Source organism: Rhamphochromis longiceps, linkage group LG19 (genome assembly GCF_057381845.1).
Source record: "Rhamphochromis longiceps isolate RC_006_pf linkage group LG19, R_longiceps_female_GT1.1, whole genome shotgun sequence".
In the NCBI taxonomy this organism is placed as follows: Eukaryota; Metazoa; Chordata; class Actinopteri; order Cichliformes; family Cichlidae; genus Rhamphochromis; species Rhamphochromis longiceps.
The window spans coordinates 16,182,600-16,202,141 of record NC_140575.1 but is presented as its reverse complement, the minus strand read 5'-3'; the positions used below and the strand labels follow the sequence as shown (position 1 = coordinate 16,202,141).

The 19,542-nt window shown below is 43.7% G+C and overlaps 1 protein-coding gene across 1 annotated transcript in view; it reads right to left on the bottom strand.

The window, feature by feature from the left end:
* The window catches only part of LOC146646450 (uncharacterized), a 240,629-nt gene that overhangs the window by 139,203 nt on the left and 81,884 nt on the right, over nt 1-19,542 (bottom strand). The gene's annotated exons all lie outside the window — the stretch shown is intronic.

The window sequence follows — 19,542 nt, the reverse complement described above, 5'->3', positions numbered from 1 at the left end:
TTAGTTCCAAACCAATCAAATCACGTCTTAAAAACAAAAACACACACTGAATCTATGGACACACATTCTGCATCTTTAGTTGGTGGATGGTGTTTTTTAAAGAAACATTAATTTTGTTCTCATCGACAGGATAATTGTGCTTAAAAGCAACAGCTATCATGCAGAATAATAAGGCACTATTATCATAAATTCAGTCATCTGTGAGCATGCACAAGAACTAAACTTTAATCCAAGCCAATCTTCTGTGCACAGACGGTGCAGATGAATGCTTAAGATAGCAGAAATCCGACACTCACAGTTTCCACATCTCTCTTTTCTTTATTAACGACTCATTGACCTCACAATTCTCAATGATTTACTGCTGCACGCATAAATTTGTCATTCACTCCTACACTGCCTCTGTTTGTGTTTCTGTATGTGTACGGAGAAACTGTGTTTCCTTTATATTGGCCTTCTCCAGCTCATGCAATGATAAGAAAGAATGAGATCAATAAAGTAGAAACGTGCTTATAAAACAGTTAACGTTGCGTTCTACATAATAGCAACTGCAGCTCTCACTCCACAGAGCAGTGACTGCACGCTGCCTGATGCTCTGCATGTTTTTGGTGCTATGTTATGTTATATTTGCCATCTGAAGTTCGCAGATGATGCCGATGATATCTCCTGCCACACACAATGTTTTCATTCACAACTCATTAACTGCAGCTCTAAGCTCATGAATACAACTTGTTTACTAAAACAACCCCACCACAACCATTAGTGCTGTTTGCACTGTATTTAGTGATGCATCAGCAAGATTCCGAGTGTTATTGCTTTTAGTTACTGCTGTTACGCCTGTCAAATTCTCCATCACAGCATTGGACACAGCAGTTTACAATAACAGCACATGACTCATTCTAAAATGAAAGTTGCATAAAAAGGAAAGCTATTCATGTGTTGCAGAGTATCTAATCATCCCTTGCATTACAGTACAGGGATGTGGCTCAAGAGGATAGCATACTGCACAAACTAAAATACCCTTAGGAGCTAAGCAGTTTGAAATGTGGCCATCTGAACAAATGATGCATGGCACTTTCTTTCTTTCTTCCCCCAAATGTCAAACGTTGCAATTCCATTTAATAAAGGGGAAAAAACCTTCAAAAAATACATTTTGGAAACCTGGATATTTATAATTAAACAAGGACCAAAGTAATTAGATTCATGTTTTATTTTCTGTATCACTGAACAGTATGTTTTACAAGAGAAAAAACAAACAAGTGCACATATACAAACATATAGAGAGCTGAGTATATTCATTAAATCTATGCAGATACTTTGCACTTTTTAATAATTTTTACACTGTATCAGCTCCACTACCTCTGTGCTCATGGAGCCCTTTAACCGTTTGTTTGATGAAATGTCCCAGTGTGAGTATCTGAGACTGGATTTCCTGCAGACCAGCTCATTAATGCTTAACACAGGGTGACAGAAATTATTCCACTGAAACTTCCAATAAAGCTCCAACAAGATTCCAACAAGACCTGTTAAACACTTTGTACAATGGCTAAGGTGCTTACCTCCCATTCAAACTACATGTGATAACATGTGATATGGCAGAAATTTTACCCAGTACTAGAACCATTCTAGGATGACCAGTTTAAATCTGGGATAATCATTAGTATCTTCCTAACTTGACATGTTAAGCTCTTATTTATTTAATCTTATTTAAATTTGGCTGAAATTATGAATGTAATGTTATCTAATGAGCTGATCTGTCCAAACTCTTTAGATACTGAGCTCTAAAGCAAGGTTATACATTGTTATAATAAAACATGATGGGCCTATGCCTTGTTGCCATATATCTCTACTTAAAAGATTAATGATCAGGCAACAGAACTTTGGGAATTGGGTTTACTGAAGGATCACTTTTTAAAGTCATGTAGCTTTAGCTGCTCTATGTTCAACCAAGATACAATAGCATTATGTAGGAGAGACTGTAAATCAAGCATCCTGTTACGATGCCGTTACCATGTATGACAATGACATTCACGTGTCTTCTGAGTGATGTATCCTACTACAGAGTGGTTTAAGTGTTACACCTGAAAGCAGCTTTGTCACACCTGATTTTGTCAACAAAACTCACTGATCTTTCTTCGTACTCGCACGTATCAATCACAGCTAGAATTAACTCCAAAAGGCAACATGACAGCTTCATATTGAAAACTTTGACTTTGTTGTTGCTTTGAGCTGTCAAGTCCCTCTGACAGTTCCTCCCACGCAACACGATTCCACCCTCAGAAAACTGTCAGCTGTGCCTTGTGCTTAATGAGCTGCCTGTCAAACACAAAATGAACACAACCTTGTTAAAAAATCAATTAAGTACTACAGGTGATCCCCTTTCTAGTTTAGCTTGATGAATGAGTCCTCAGGAACGCTCTCTGTTATGAAGTCAGCCTGATTTAATAAAGGTCTAAATGTACTTTGACTCATGTCGCAACCCCCATCACTTTAATAGTTTTGTTTATTTGCTTCAAAATACAGAGGGAAGCTCTGAAAATGTAAAAATATTTATACGGTGCTCTAAGTGGCCTTCAGCTACAGCAGTGAGGCCACTTAAGCTCAAAAAACAGAGGCAACATGTGCCATGAAGATAAAAAAATAAAAGATTATTCAGTGCACTTTACTGTGGACATAGGAATGTTACGTCATCATTTATATATAATCGATGAAACTATAAACAGAAACCATGGCTTATTACAAATTCCTTCCCTTTGCACTAAATTGGCAAACCTCAAATCCCTTTATAAGGTCATCAGTCTGAATGTTTACACCTGTTTTGACAACATGCTGGAATGCCTTGTCCTCTTAAGGATAGCTGAGACCTTTTCAAATTCACAGCTGATGCAGTGGTTAGCACTGTTGCTTCACAGCAAGAACACCCCAGGCTTAAATCTGCCGGCTGGTTTCTGTGGTTTCTGTCCGGGTACTCTGGCTTGCTCAGTGTTTGTAATTCAGTGACTTGTAACCCGCCTCTCCCACATCGGTGCATTGCAGAGTTCAAGTAGCAGCAGGCATACCTCAGCATCAGTTGTTGTGAGAAGACTGTGAATCAGGTCTTTACATTCAAAATTCACCAGTATCTGTGAAATACACAATTAGCAGATGATCATGATCTGTGAAATGAACCTGTGTGAGGGCTGAAGGTACACCAGCTGACTTTACCTTACAGACAATCACCTAAATTAAGGTCACGAAAACAGAAATAGATAGTTGGGATGAGTTGCACCATAGTGAAAACAAAAAGCAGGGTTTGAGGAAACTCATGTTGAACTTTTATCAGTTCAACATGTAGAAAAACATGTTAATTTATGCAGAAAGGACACATTCGTTATAGCAGAGTAAGGAACAGACGTCTCTGTGTCTTTCTATTTTTAGATTCATTGTTTCAAATATTTATCCTGCCATTCAAATATCACATGAGTAAAACTTCTCTCCCAGGTTAGCAGCACACCTGCAGCGCACACACATGCATGATAATGAGTGCATATGTTGGAAAACTCCTGACATCTTCGTGCTGTGCATGCCCCGGTATTCATATATTCAGTTCTGTGGAAAAATGTCAAAATGGGACAAAACAGAGCAGGGGACTGCGGTGGGTGTAGATCATTCATGCAAGAACAGTAAAGACATACTTGCAGGTTGTGTTCATATTGCCACAACTGTGTTGAAGCAATAAATAAGAGAAAAAATGCTAATGTTTGTAAATAACAGGTATTTCTTAAAAAGGTAGTGCACTAACAGTAATTAAGGTAGACTGCATGTACTCAACACATCTGGAAACTGCTTACGTGTGAAACAGGTACCTGTGCTGTTGCTGAATATTTTTCTTTTTACTTGAATCTGATTGTCTTAAATTTATCAGGTCATTCATAAGAATAGAGAAAGAGCACCATGCGTCATACCTTAAAAACTGGAGTTGAAAATAGTACCCTAGTATGCAACCAAGGGTTGTTGGGGTCACATTTGTGACACATTAATTATTAGTTATATATGTATATATATTAGTAGATTTTGTTTGTTTTCATGTTGGTGGTATGAATTCACCAGGTCTTCCACCAAGTTTTGTGTTCAAGTAAATGTGCACATAGACAGTAGAGGGCAGAAGAGGGCCTGCCCTGGGACTGCCATTCTGGCAAGACCGACCAGACCAGGCCAACGGCAGCATGTTTCCCCTGCTCATCATTTCTCTGTTTTACACAACCGTAATCCAGCTTCATACCCCACTGTAACATGGCCTGTTATACTGACACACAGAAAAACTGCATCAAACTGGCTAAAAATCTAAGATTTTACTATGTCAAAGGATTATTTTAGCATCCTTAGCTGTTAGAAAGCTAATATTAGCTGTATTAGCAATATACTCTACTTTGCTGATGCACTTGAAACTATAATAATCTTATCCATGGCATTTCAGGGAAAATTGCTTTAATGAATGTCATCATCCCATAGTTTTATTTTTCTTATACTCAAGTAGTTATAAGAACTGTGTGTTCTTTACCCTGTTGGTGGTGCATCTAAACACACTGCAGGTTTTATGCAGCAAATTAAATTAATTACCTTCAGTGAATGCAAAGTCAGTAGAGACCTATGCATTGTTTTCCTCTCCTGTGTGAACGAGTCTTAAATTTACTCTATTGTTATAACTGTACTAGTGGCCATTCATCAGTTATTATGATGTTTTGTATGGGTGCATCATAGCAGCACTGACGTACTACGATCAATCCTGTATATCTGTGGGAGTGCAAAGCTGTAATTGCTATACAGGTTATTAGTAGTAAAAGCATGTGTTTATATGCATTTAAAGCAGCAGGTGCACTTGAGTACATTGTGTTCTGTGTGTCTCCAGTTGTATATGCACTCCAGTTTTGTGAAACCTCCAAGGTCCCAGATGAAATACTATCCCTCCTTTCTGCCTCAAGACAACATGAGCGCATGAGTGTGGTTAGTAGCTATAAATCAAGACAAATGCAAGCAAAAGAATGAGACGAAAAGAATGAGAAAGCAAGGGAAGTAAAGGGGTAGTGGAGAAGTGAGGAAAGAGGAGGTGGGGCAGTGAGAAAATGTTGAAGTACATTTTACATTGTTATTCACTGAAACCACTGTAAACACAGCAGTGACACAGGCAAGATTACACAATGCTAAATATTTTTCCCTGTTTAACTTCATCTTCCCAGTTTTCTTTCACTGCACTATACTGATAATGTCCCAAACCTTTCTTTTGGACCTCCAGAAAAATAATCTAACAACAATATTTACTAGATGGATTAAAGCAAGATTTTAGGTCATTCACAGTCCCTAGAATCATGACCCAGGCAACAGGAAGCTGCACAACTCTTTATCTTAACACTTGGTAAAGTTGATTCTGGTGGGATTATCAATTGTTTTGCACCCTCCCCCCCAAAAAACACCTCAAGACATACTGGAAAAATTTAATGATTTAATGAACAGTTTCAAGATGTTAGAAAAGACAGAAAAAAAATAGTGAGTAAGTGTCAACTTGTCCATGTCCATGGTGTACACTGCCTCTCATCCAAGGTCAGCTGGAAAAGACTACAGAAAGCTCCACCCTTATAAATTAGGTGGAGTTCACTTATCCTCATTGAGAAAATGCATGGATGTGACAATAAGTGTTTTGCCATTGTAACCCCAAGTGTATACAATCAAAGGAAAGGAAATCTGGTCCACAGCTGTAGAAGCTGTTCAAAACTGCAGTAAAGTTTAGGCACTGGGCAGAGGATTACCTTATTCCTTGCAGAGTGAATGTGGTTTATGATGGCTGGCTGTCAAGAACCGAAGTTCAACACACAAGCTGGACCCAGGAGCAGAACACACACACAGCGGTACGAGAGAAAAAATAAACTTTATTATAACTGAGAGTGTCCCGGGAGAGTAGAAGGGAGAAAACGCACGGAACCAGAGAAACCGAGGGACCGGGAGAAGAATCGTGCAGGAAACGCCGAGAGCGGGACCGTGGGAGGCTGAAACAGAAAAAGAAAAAAGGATTATTGGGGTGCGGGTAAACCAGCAGCATACGAGGGGAGGTAGTGTACTCGTCTTACGATGATAGCGGGGCCAAGGGAACCGGAGGGAGGGGTGAGGGTCCGTGGGGAGAAGCTCCAGAAAGGGCGAGGCGGCTGGGGTTGATCGTGATCCAAATTCTGGACAGGCAGGTGGACAGGCTGGTGACTCAAAACACGCCGAGCAGTGATCTGGGTATACAAGGCAGAGTTAGTACTAGTTCACACGGATAGGATTGCCTAAGGACTTTCCCGTAGGTGTGCGTTACCGCTGAAGGACGATTACGGACTGACGTGGAGCAGCAGGCTGGGCAGGATTAAATGGTCCACCTGGTGATCGCCTGGGATGGGATGCAGGTGTGGAGTCAGCGGCCACGCCCACGGGAGTGGGCATCCCATCAGCACCTCAGACGCCGGGCCGCGGACCATGACAGTACCCCCCCCTCAAGAGTCGCCCCCAGGCGACAGGCCGGGACCCCGCCTGCGGAGAGAAGCATGGAAAGCAGAGATGAGGCGAGGGTCCAGAACGAAGGAGCGCGGGACCCAGAGGCGGTCCTCGGGGCCGTACCCCTCCCAATCCACGAGATACTGCCAGCCGCGCCCGCGCCGGCGCGCATCCAGGATACGCCGGACCGCATAGGCCGGATGGCCGCCGACGAGCCGGGCGGGAGGAGGGGGCGCGGAAGGAGGGCACAGGGGGCTGAGGCGGACTGGTTTAAGCTGAGACACATGGAACGTGGGGTGCACACGCCGGGAGGCTGGAAGCCGAAGCCTGACCGCCACCGGGTTGATGACTCGGCCCACCTCGTATGGCCCGATGAAACGGGGAGCCAGTTTGCGGGACGTGCCCCGGAGTGGGATGTTCCCAGCAGCCAACCAAACCTTCTGTCCCGGCTGGTAGTCAGGGGCTGGGGCGCGGCGACGATCGGCGTAGTGCGCATGTCGTTCCTTCGCACGCAGGAGGGCGCTGCGAACGCTGCGCCATACACGTTGGCAGCGCCGAAGGTGGTGTGGAGCCGACGGGACGGAGAGAGTCAAGTCCTCTTCAGGGAAGAGCGGAGGCTGATATGCGAGAGACGCCTCGAAAGGTGATAGACCGGTGGAGGACGAGGTTAGAGTGTTGTGGGCGTACTCCACCCAGGGCAGGTAGGTAACCCAAGAGGAGGGGTTTTGACTGGCCACGCACCGTAGCATAGTCTCCAGTTCTTGATTGAGACGTTCAGTCTGTCCGTTGGATTGCGGGTGGAAGCCGAAGCTTAGGTTAACCTTGGCGCCGAGAGCGGAACAGAAGGTCTTCCACACCTGTGAGGTGAACTGGGGACCTCGATCGGAGACTATTTCCAAGGGGATTCCGTGGAGCCTGAACACATTAGCAACCAACGACTGGGCAGTCTCGGCGGCTGAGGGCAGCTTGGCTAGCGGGATGAAGTGAGCGGCCTTGAAAAACTGATCTACAACGGTGAGAATGACACGCTTTCCGGACGAAGCAGGGAGACCGGTAACAAAGTCGAGGGAGATGTGAGACCAGGGCCGGTGGGGTGTAGTGAGCGGGTGGAGCTGGCCTGCGGGGCGCTGGGTGGATGACTTATTACGGGCGCAGACGGCACAGGCAGACACATAGCCCCTCACGTCCCTTATTAGCGTTTTCCACCAAAAATGTTTCTTGAGGAGGTGCGTCGTTCTGTTCACGCCTGGGTGGCACGTGAATCGTGCTGTGTGGATCCAGTGGATGACAGCTCCACGGGCGGCAGCAGGAACGAAGCGCCGTCCGGGTGGTCCGGTCCCTGGATCGGGGTCTCCCGGGAGAGCTCGGCGAATGGTCTCCTCTATTTCCCAAGTGAGGGCGCCCACCACGCAGGTGGCGGGTAGGATGGTGGCGGGGGGAGTCGCTTCGCTGTCGGAGGAGTACTGACGGGAGAGCGCATCGGGCTTGGTGTTCCGCGATCCAGGACGATAGGAGAGCGTGAAGTTGAAGCGGGCGAAGAATAGGGACCAGCGAGCTTGGCGTGGATTCAACCTCTTGGCGGTTCTCAGGTACAGGAGGTTCTTATGGTCTGTCCAGATGAGGAAGGGCTGAGCGGCCCCCTCCAGCCAGTGGCGCCATTCCTCTAAAGCGAGTTTAACGGCTAGCAGTTCCCTGTCGCCGATGTCATAATTCTTCTCTGCGGGGGTGAGTCGGCGTGAGAAGAAGGCGCATGGCCGGAGCTTATTCAGAGGCCCAGACCGCTGGGAGAGAACCGCTCCCACTCCCGCATCAGACGCGTCAACTTCTACAACAAACTGCTTAGCAGCGTCTGGGTGGGTTAGGATGGGTGTGGAAGTGAATAACCGTTTTAACTTAGCGAAGGCTGCGTGGGCTTCAGGGGACCAGGTGAAGGGCACTTTGGGTGAGGTGAGCTGGGTGAGCGGCGCTGCCACCTGGCTGTAGTTCCGGATGAAGCGGCGGTAAAAGTTCGCAAACCCCAGGAAGCTCTGAAGCTTCTTCCGTGACTCCGGAACCGGCCATTCCAACACTGCCTTGACTTTCACCGGGTCGGTCTTCACCTGCCCACCTGCTAGAATGTAGCCCAAGAAGGAGATGGATGAAACGTGGAACTCACATTTTTCCGCCTTGACGTACAACCTGTTTTCGAGCAGCCGTTGTAGTACGCTTCTCACATGGATGTGATGTTCTTCGGGTGTTTTGGAAAAGATCAGAATGTCATCTAGGTATACGAAAACAAACACATTTAGGAAGTCCCGTAACACGTCGTTGACTAGAGCTTGAAAAACCGCCGGGGCGTTGGTTAGTCCAAACGGCATCACCAGATATTCGAAATGCCCCAGTGGGGTGTTGAAGGCGGTCTTCCACTCATCACCCTCACGTATTCGAACCAGGTGATAGGCGTTCCGCAGATCCAGCTTGGTGAAGACTGTGGCTTCCTGGAGTGAGTCAAAAATAGAATTAATTAGTGGGAGGGGATATTTATTCTTGATGGTGATGTCGTTAAGACCCCGGTAATCGATGCAGGGGCGAAGCGTCCCGTCCTTCTTTCCCACAAAGAAAAAACCCGCAGCGACAGGGGAGGACGACGGCCTGATTCGTCCTGCCGCTAGCGACTCTTGGATGTAATTCTCCATGGTTTCTCTTTCGGGGCGAGACAGGTTATACAGTCTGCTAGAGGGCAGCGAAGCTCCCGGGAGTAAATCAATGGCACAGTCATAAGGACGGTGAGGAGGTAGTGAGAGCGCCTCGTCCTTACTGAACACCTGCCGAAGATCGTGATATTCGGGGGGCACGGAAGAGAGGTCCGGTGCGGGTGGCGGGGTTGAATTTCGTTTCGTTGAGGCGGAGGGAACGGCCGACCCCAAACAGTTCGCCAGACAGAACACACTCCAGCTCGCGATCCTCTTTCCGGCCCAATCGATGCGAGGGTTATGTTTCTGTAGCCAGGGGTAACCTAAGATAAGCGGGGTGTCAGGAGCGGGAAAAGTGAAAAAGGAAAGCTGCTCCTGGTGATTCCCTGATGTGACTAACTGTACGGGTGCAGTTTGGTGGGTGATATAAGCAAACACTTGATTATTCAACGTGGACGCAGGGATGGGCGGCTCGAGTGGCGTGAGGGACACAGCTAATTTCTTAGCCAGTCTCTCATCCATAAGATTCTGTTCCGCCCCGGAGTCTACCAGCGCGGAGCATGTAAAGGTCTGGTTATTAGTTACGAGGGTAACGGACAGTAATAATCGGGGTCTAGTAGTGCTTAACGTGCTGCCCACCCGTATCCCCGGACTTACCGGTGGGCCGGGTCGTTTGGGCGGACCGGGCAGACAGCGATGCGGTGACCGGGCCTCCCACAGTACAGGCATTCTCCAGCCCGAAATCGGCGTTCCCTCTCCTCCGGAGAAAGCCGAGAGCGTCCGATCTGCATGGGTTCGGGCGGGGGAGGCGACGGAGAGCGCGCACACGCAGCCGTGGGCGTGGGCGGAGAAACACTGATCCCGGGGCGCAATACGGAGCCCATAGGTTTAAGCCGCCGCTCAGCATCCCTCTCCCGCAGGCGTCTATCGATCCTACGGGCGAGGGAAGCCAATTCTTCGAAGGATTTAGTCTCTTCGTGAAAAGCTAGTTGGTCCTTCATCTGGTCGGTTAGTGACCGTAAAAAAACCCCACGGAGAGCTGAATCGGGCCAACCCACGGCGACCGCTCTGGTACGAAACTCGACTAGGTACTCCGCGATACTGCGCCGCCCCTGACGGAGCCCCAGCAACTTCTGTGTGGCGTCATCTTCCGAGACCGGAGGGGAGAACGTAGCCCGGAACTCCTCCAGGAAATCATCGTAATCGCAATCACGAATGGAGTGAGATGTTAAATAGGCCTCAGCCCACGTTAAAGCACGTCCCCGTAATAAACCTACAAAATAGGAGATTTTAGCTGCATCCGTGGGGAAGGCGTGTGGCGTGCGGCTGAAGAACAGGGAGCATTGAAAAAGGAACCCCCCACACAGGTCTAACTCCCCGTGGAAGGGCTCCAAAGGCGGAGGCGAAACGCCGTGGGGCACGGGATCGGGCGGCTTGGTTCGCAGCTGTTCCCGAGTGTCACTGAGCTCTTGGTAGCGGTCCTGGAGCGATTGAAGCTGCTGGTCGTGGCGACCGAGAATAGCGCCCTGCTTATTAATGGCGGAACGGAGTGGATCTGCTGGGTCCATACTGGCCAGTCCGTACTGTCAAGAACCGAAGTTCAACACACAAGCTGGACCCAGGAGCAGAACACACACACAGCGGTACGAGAGAAAAAATAAACTTTATTATAACTGAGAGTGTCCTGGGAGAGTAGAAGGGAGAAAACGCACGGAACCAGAGAAACCGAGGGACCGGGAGAAGAATCGCGCAGGAAACGCCGAGAGCGGGACCGTGGGAGGCTGAAACAGAAAAAGAAAAAAGGATTATTGGGGTGCGGGTAAACCGGCAGCATACGAGGGGAGGTAGTGTACGCGTCTTACGATGATAGCGGGGCCAAGGGAACCGGAGGGAGGGGTGAGGGTCCGTGGGGAGAAGCTCCAGAAAGGGCGAGGCGGCTGGGGTTGATCGTGATCCAAATTCTGGACAGGCAGGTGGACAGGCTGGTGACTCAAAACACGCCGAGCAGTGATCTGGGTATACAAGGCAGAGTTAGTACTAGTTCACACGGATAGGATTGCCTAAGGACTTTCCCGTAGGTGTGCGTTACCGCTGAAGGACGATTACGGACTGGCGTGGAGCAGCAGGCTGGGCAGGATTAAATGGTCCACCTGGTGATCGCCTGGGATGGGATGCAGGTGTGGAGTCAGCGGCCACGCCCACGGGAGTGGGCATCCCATCAGCACCTCAGACGCCGGGCCGCGGACCATGACAGCTGGCACTGAATGCAGCTGTTTTAAAACTAAGTGGTGTGAGTTACAAGTAAGTGCTCAATAAAACCACAATGATACAATTCGTAAAATTATGAAAATCTGCTTCACATATAGAATTACAAGTTCAGTCAATGTCCATACAGCTGAGCTTTGGAGCTTGAAAAAAGGAATATTGCAGTATAACATGAATCTATGCCTGACAAAAAGCAAATGGAGCCATTACCATAAGAAATACTCCCCAACCTGATAGCCTCTGACCTGTATGTGTTTAAATATGTGAACTAAAACACACACACACAAAAAAATCACATAGCTGTGGATGCATGCTCACAAATACATGCATAATGGATAGAGGGCACTTTAAGTGTGTCCTTTCCATCCTGGATGTGCATTCATGAGATTAGATTGGAGAGAAGGGGCAGAATTACAATACCTTTATGCCCATGGACAGACACATCGGTGACAAAGTAATTTTCAATGCTTGAAAGACACAAGGGGCACTTGATTTCTTTCATATGGCTGATCTTCTGATGGAGGCTGTTTAAAAATCTGACAGGGCCACACTCAGTGAGGCTTGTAATTCTTGTAAACTGTTTCTTTTTGGTATAAGTTATTATACAGGTTATTTGCTAATCAGATGTTTTTGAAGTAAAGAAATATCAATAATGAATGTTCACTGAAACCTCATAAAAATGAAAGATGCTGCTAAATCTGACAAAAAAGAGAACTGTATTTAGGAAATTATTTTTTTTAACAGCAAATTCCTTTATAAGACTGAATGACTCCAACTGCAAATAATTTGAAACAGCTAGCAGGGTTCAGCAAACTCTGTATTTCATCCTGCACATACCTTATATGCAATCTAAGCTGTTTGCATATATGCAATATACAGTGAAAGTCTCCTTACATGGGACCGGGTTTAACCTAGTGGCTATTTTACAGATGCAATATTACAAGTTGTTCAGTAGCAGGAGTTCAAGGGTCATAACACTTAAAAATATTAGGGAGAGATAAAAAATGGACCAGGTAGAGCAGGCAGAAAATTTTTGCCCTAACAACTTCGGTATCTCAATACAAGAAAAATCACCCAGTAAAATTGTTGTTCCATTTTCAAAAGAGAACAATTTTTAAGAAAAGCATTGAATTGAATACAAAATGATGCAGTTTAATTCATCATCAAATGCTGAAAATAGGCATACTTATTTTGAAAGCCAGAAATGAGCCAGTAATTGGCACGAGTCAATTGCCTAAAGTTAAGAATGTGATGCCAAAAGCTTTGGGCCCATCCTTTCACCCAATCCTCACCCCAAATGTTTAGAGCAGAGCCCCAAATATTTCTGGGCTCCAGTACTACTGGTTTTCAATGTAACAGCACAGAGCTGAATACGGAATCTCAGAGGAACAGAGTGTGCTAATGTTAGCCAGTCAGATCTCAGTGAGCGAACAACAAAAGTCAAATTCTTTCTTTTGACCTTAATAAATCCTGCGGCCTCACAGCGTATGCAGAAATCAAGAACACAATAATCCCACACAGTTCCCACAAGAGAATTCGGCCTAAGGCCTATATGACAAAACACTGACTCATCATCAGCTCCCTGAAAACAGTCTGCTAATAGTCATATTATCACAGCCAGTAACAACTGTTTTCATTTGCTTTAGATTCTACCAGACCTTGAGCAGAATATACACATACATGTAAATATTCCTGAGCAATTTAAATGGTCACTCTTTTGAATCACATTTAAAATACATTTCTCTCTGACAGGACCATGTAAAAATTAACATATAATATTAGCTGCACTGTTAAACATTTTTTATGCTTTTATGTTCAGAAACAGTGATTAGCAATAACCATAGGCTGTGTGTATGTCACTTTCTACCTTCTGGCTTCCTCACTCAGGTTACCTGTCATAGCTGTGTGGGATTATAGCCAAGGACTAAAGGGCGATCAGTTCAGAATCAACCTGGGTTTGTTGCAAACCAGCAGGCCATTTAAGTGGCTGTATCTGTAGACTGGATTCGCCTGAAATTAAGAGCAATTCTCAGCTTTCAGCCAATCTTTGAATTTTGATGACTGCGAGCAGCATAATGTGGAACAGAAATGACTGTGTGTTTGTGTGTGTGAGGTGACGACAATGAAAAACAAATTTGACTAGTGATTTGGAACCACAGTTGTCAGTGGTGTTGCTGTTTATTGCATCACTTGATGAGTGTGGGTTACTGTCCCAACCAATGAGCATCTGTCTCAAACATTTGTGCAACTAGCCTTTAAATAATCATTCCGTTTCTGCATTTTTCCAAACAATGTTTTAGCCATCCTGCAGTTTCTGTATATACACAGTGCTCATTTTATGCTGGCAATGAGGGTATATTTTAAGGTTCACAATAACAGCTGGCATCAAGCTGCCATATAGACTTCTGCTTTAAAAAGACACTGTGCTACTGTGCAGTGTGGAGCATCTGTATCCAAAAAACAAACCTTATGTTGTGGAGAAACTGCTATCATCATTGAGACTGTACTGAAAATTGTAGTTGTGTGTAGTTGTGCAGAAAAAAATTGAATGTATAAAAACAAATGTTGGGTAATGTTATTAACTTGATGACTAAAGCTCATTCTTCACCTCAGTGATTTTCATTAACAGTGTTATTAGATTAATTTTTTATAAAAACTGTTTTAAATTTTTTCACAGTTTGCATAAAACTTAAAATAATGAAAACACTTTACATGTTTAAACATATAAATATACAATCAAACATAAGGTTTTACTTTCTGTCCTGCATATACACTTCCATACATTAGAAGAACAAGATCTAAAAAAGTGTCTGAAAGATTAATTAAAAGCTAACATATAAAACATAAAATTTTTAAGTTTTAAGCAATTATTTAAAAACAAACTACAGGTTCAGCTGACCTGACTGACTGAGGAACGCTGGTTCAAAGTTTAGGATCTACAACCTTGAAAGTGTTGTCACCTGTTTTTTAAAATAAGAATGTTAAACAGTTAAAATACCATCTCACTACAGCACAGCTTTAGATTCCTCTCCCTCCTCCAGGTCCCAGCGTCTTACTTAAATCAGATGAAGTGTGATTAGATGACTGCTGTCAACTGTGACAGCCAACCTTCCCCCCGGCACCAAACCCTGAGCCCTCTGCTCCACCCCTCCCTGTAGCCGAGCCAAAAACCACACCCCACCACAGGGTGATGTTCAAATTTAAGCTGGTTTTTGTTACCAGCCTAGCTACTGCGATTTAAAGATTGACTTGGGAGGACTGAGACATGAAAAATAAGTTATAGTAATTCAAACCGAAGAAAATGAAAGTGTAAACTAAGAATTCCACATTACGGCGTGAAAAGACTGGATGAGTATTGAGAGACTCAGAAACTGGTCATAAATAATGCCAGGGTTCTTGGCAATTACTTCATATCATACAGTCTGTTTCTTCCTGTGTTGCAGACGATACATGACTAAAGCCTAGGGAACAATGAACTGGTGAACTAATGAACAGTGAACTGAAACCAGCTGTAAAAAGTGTCAGAAAAACATCCACTTTGTCACAACAAACAGCTTAGATGTCTCTGCCGCCACCCTGGGAAGTGATCGTCTAATTTTTCCATATTGTAATAATAATTAATATATGCATTTCTCTCTGTAAGGTGACATAGAGAGTGGTGGTGCAGTGTTGCAATGGGTAGCACTATTGGCTTACAGCAAAAAGGTTGTTATCTTGAACCCTGTCTATGGCCCTTTATGTGTGGAGCTTATAAGCATTTCCTCTGCATACTCTGGCTTTAATCACCAAGTTCAGAAGACTTGGTGATTAAAAATCAGATGTCGTGCAGATAAAGTGCTTAAAATGTATAGAATAAAGCAGAATGTGTCTGTCAGTAAGTCCTACGAATTTATAAGTAAATTCCATCCCATCCACCTGGCACCACAGTGAAGAGGTCTTTTATCTTTTATATAGAAGGCTTGATTTTAAAGATTGTGTTTGCCATGTTTTTAAATCAGCAGCACAGTACAGACACTTGACCTTCTACTTACGGTCTTGTCTCCAGTACTTCCTGGTCTGAGTCTGTTTTTCATGTTTGACCAAAGACAGAATGTCCCACTACAGACAGATTAACAGAAAAACACATTTATTTACATAGTCTGTAAAATAGGTTCAGATTCAACAAATCTCGAAACTGAGTACGCAGACAGGTAAGTGGTTTCAGGTTTCATGGGCCAAAGCAAACTAATTCCAATTGCTCAAAGCCAAGCAACGTTACACCAGGATTTTCCACACTCCATTGTAGAAAGCTGAATAATCTGGGCATGGTTGAGAAGGGAAGCCTGTCCTAAATACTATAGCAGTGATGAGATGATGGGAGACAAGTATGCAAACAGCCTCACTTCAGCTGCCAACAGTCAGACCTCCTTAAACCTCCAACAAATTACCAGACCGCCATAGGAGTATGCAGTGAGAAAGGCAACATACTGTAGGTTGTGCTCAGTTCATTTCTGCATAATTTATCTTGTGTATCATATCTTTACTTTCTCTTGTTTCTAGTTAGTCGTCAGTCTACATGTTTGCCCAACTTGTTCACGTGCTTATCTCTGCATGACTTCATATTTATGTTCAAGTTTTATTTTTCCCTTGTGTTTATGTTTTATTACTTTCTGTGTCTCTCCTGCATGAAGTTAAGTTAGTTTGTATTTTGCAGCTTGCCAGTATGGCTCTTTGCTTGTCTGCATTTGGGTCCTCCTCTTGCCCACACCACATACAGTGGGGCAAAAAAGTATTTAGTCAGCCACCGATTGTGCAAGTTCCCCCACCTAAAATGATGACAGAGGTCAGTAATTTGCACCAGAGGTACACTTCAACTGTGGTTATTGGTGGACAAGTAAACACTGTCACCAAATGGCACAGCTGCATCAACTAGTGACCGATTTGAGCTGAGCTATGTGTCAAAGCATGTTTTTACTCCTAATAAGCTCCTCATGCTTTATAGTACTTGGTCTTGACTATATGCAGAAGCCGATTTCAGCCAAGGTGCAGCAGGTCTATCCTATTTTGGTTTGTGCTTGTTTATGCGGGAAAAGGTTAGATTGTGAATATATGACATTTTATTTGTTATGTAACTTGATCCCTTTTCTCTCCTCTTCATAATCTGACTGTGTTCCTGTCAGATGATGCTCCCTAGTTCTGGATATGGACCCTTTTTATTTATTTATTATTTTAAATCCAGCGAGTGTTTCTTCACTTTAACATACACATTCTCTTAGAGAAGACTTTTTATAACACAGAAATAAACTTTCTCATATTATTCTTTTTTCTTTTTTATTCTTCTGTTTATCTATCTCACTTCTAGTCTCACCCAAATGTTATGGCACGTTTGGGCTTTGTTTAGACTATTATCTTTCTGCAGTAAACTGTTATAGCGTGTAGCGAGGAAATAGCATTTACTGAATTTGATAGCCAATGTTCGTCTTCCAGTGACTATCATGAAGTGATCCATCTCCATGTATCACTTATGAGCTTCGTTTGGGTTAGTTAATTGTGTCCCCTCTCATCTTTCATTTTTGGTTTTGTCTTTCCGTAAAATTTTGTAGTAACTTCTTGCAGTGTAACATGGAGTCTGGCTTCATTTCACTTTGCTGTCACAATAGTATGTCAATACTATGAAAAGACACTTTCAATATGGTAAAGATATATTAATAAAATATACTGCATAGCTCTATACCCTGCACGGAGAGAGGCAGGGTTATATTTTTCATTCATTTTCATGATTCTGTATTAAGGTATATATATAGAGAGAGAGATAGAGAGAGATAGAGATGCAGTGACACAGACAATTCCCTCAAGGAAAAATTGCAAGTGTGCAGAATGTGATAGAGAAATGGAGAGTGGAGGTTGGGTGGTGGAAACCTAAACTGCTGGTTAGTGTGATCGATGAAGGGTTTATGTAAAGTGGGATTGCCGGTATTGTCTGCTCCTTCAAACTGCCTCCTTCCAGGAAACACTTGGACATAGAGACATCTGGGAAGAATACCTCCACTTCTCTATTGGGCATTCATCTGTTTCATCTGAGCTGTCAGACAAAACACCAGCTGAAACAACGAGGAGTTAGATTAAGACATGGATTTAGGTTCGTTTTACAAAACTGAACAGCAATTTGCAAACTGAGACATGTGGAATTAATATTAAAGGAATAGTTTGTCATTATGGGTTACACGGACTGTTGCTGTACCTCACAGATCAATACCTTTCTGATGTCTGTCAAATATAAAGTTACAGGCAGGAGCCATTTAGTTTGTTTAGGAAAATATTGGAACATGGAGGAGAGAAGCTATCATTAAGGTGTCTAATCATAAGTTGAGTTTACAAAAAAATGCAGTTGACATGTTTGTTTTAACACTCGAGATATGACATTTCCATTAAGCAGTAGTCATGGTAGTTTTCCTGCCCATTAATATTTGTTTTTGCTTTAATGTAAAATGTTTATTTATCAAGGGCTATATTTTCCTACAAGATTTTAAATATTTTTTAAAAAGGGTAAAAGCAATGGTGAAAAAGCAGTACGTGAATGAAGACAAAGAAAAGCGATAAAGCCAAGATTAGACAAGAGAGTAAGGAGGAAATGGAGACAGACACGGAGGCTGATGAGGGTCTAAAGGCCAGTGTAAAAGTCTGACCTTCAATTTGACTGATGCTGCTGGCATTTACACTGAGGTAACACAGGCACATAGACACCCACACAAACAGGTCTGTATGCAGAGAATCCCTGACCGTTTACTCCGGGTGATTATGTTAATACACTGGAAGAGATGATAATATGAATTGCTGCCACTCTAGTTAACCCTTTGATTGACTGACACTTGGTGTGTTTGTTGTTGCCACCTGTCTATCTGTGCTTTCTTTTTTCTCTTTTTTTTCTCCTTAGTTCCCAACTAGTCACAGCAGATGGCTGCCCCTCCCTAATTGTTGTGGTTTTCTCCTCAGTACTGTAGGGACTTTATTGTACAGTAAAAATGACCTTGAGGCAATTGTTCTGCATGTTAAATAAACCTGAATTGAACTGAATGCCTTAGTTTAAGATGGTCACTTTAGTCAGCTAAAGTACAATGTACGACATATTTTTAAATGGTTGTTTTATGTCATGCACGTGACCTCAAACTGACCCAACTACCAAGCGTATGTTACAAGTAGACACAAGCTCAACTCCTACCCATAGCCACGTAACCAAAGACAAAACACACACACACCTCCGAATAAAAGCTGCCCAGGGTTGTTTTGTATCTGTCAAAATGCTATTACAGTTGCAGTAAAAATTGAAACATTCACTGAAACATTTTTCACTAATGTCTCGAGTGACTCAGGCACTTAAACTACCACCATTAAGCACATTTACAATGTGGGCAGTTAAACAGAACAGAGGATGTTAATAACTATAAGTGTTCTCATGGTAGATGAAAGGATTTCTGTATGTCTTCCACATCTACCATCCAACACTTTCCTGTAGATATGATTTTAATGCAAATTACAAGAGTAACAGTAGTGGTTACATCATCTTATCCAGGTATTTGAGACATTTGTAGCTTTTGTATGCAGTGACTAGAACAATAAAATACTTTACTTTGACTTTTTTATTACTTTTATTAGTTTCTTGTAGTATTGGGTAGCATTACATTTCCTAAGCACTGCTGCCTCACAGCAAGAAGGTTGTGTGTTAACTCCACCAACTGGCCGGGGCCTTTCTGGAGTTTGCATTCTCTCTGGATACTCTAGGTTTCTCCCACTGTCCAAAGACATACAGTTAATTGGTGATTGTACATTACCCATAGGTGTAACTGGTTGTCTGTCTTTATGTGTTAGCCTCCAGCGATAGGCTCCATCACCCCTGCGATCCCAATATGGATAAATGGAAGAAAATGGATGGGTAGCATTACAAATCCTTGCAGTTATTCAGTAGCAATTCACATAGAGCCAATGTTTACCTACACAGCAAATCCAGCATGTCCAAATTAACACTGTCGGATTTGATTTCAACACTATTAAAGTGTCTATATGGGTCCACACCAGAGAGTGTTAATTTAACTCTTTTTGGAGAGTTGGTACGTTAACTCTGATTTAG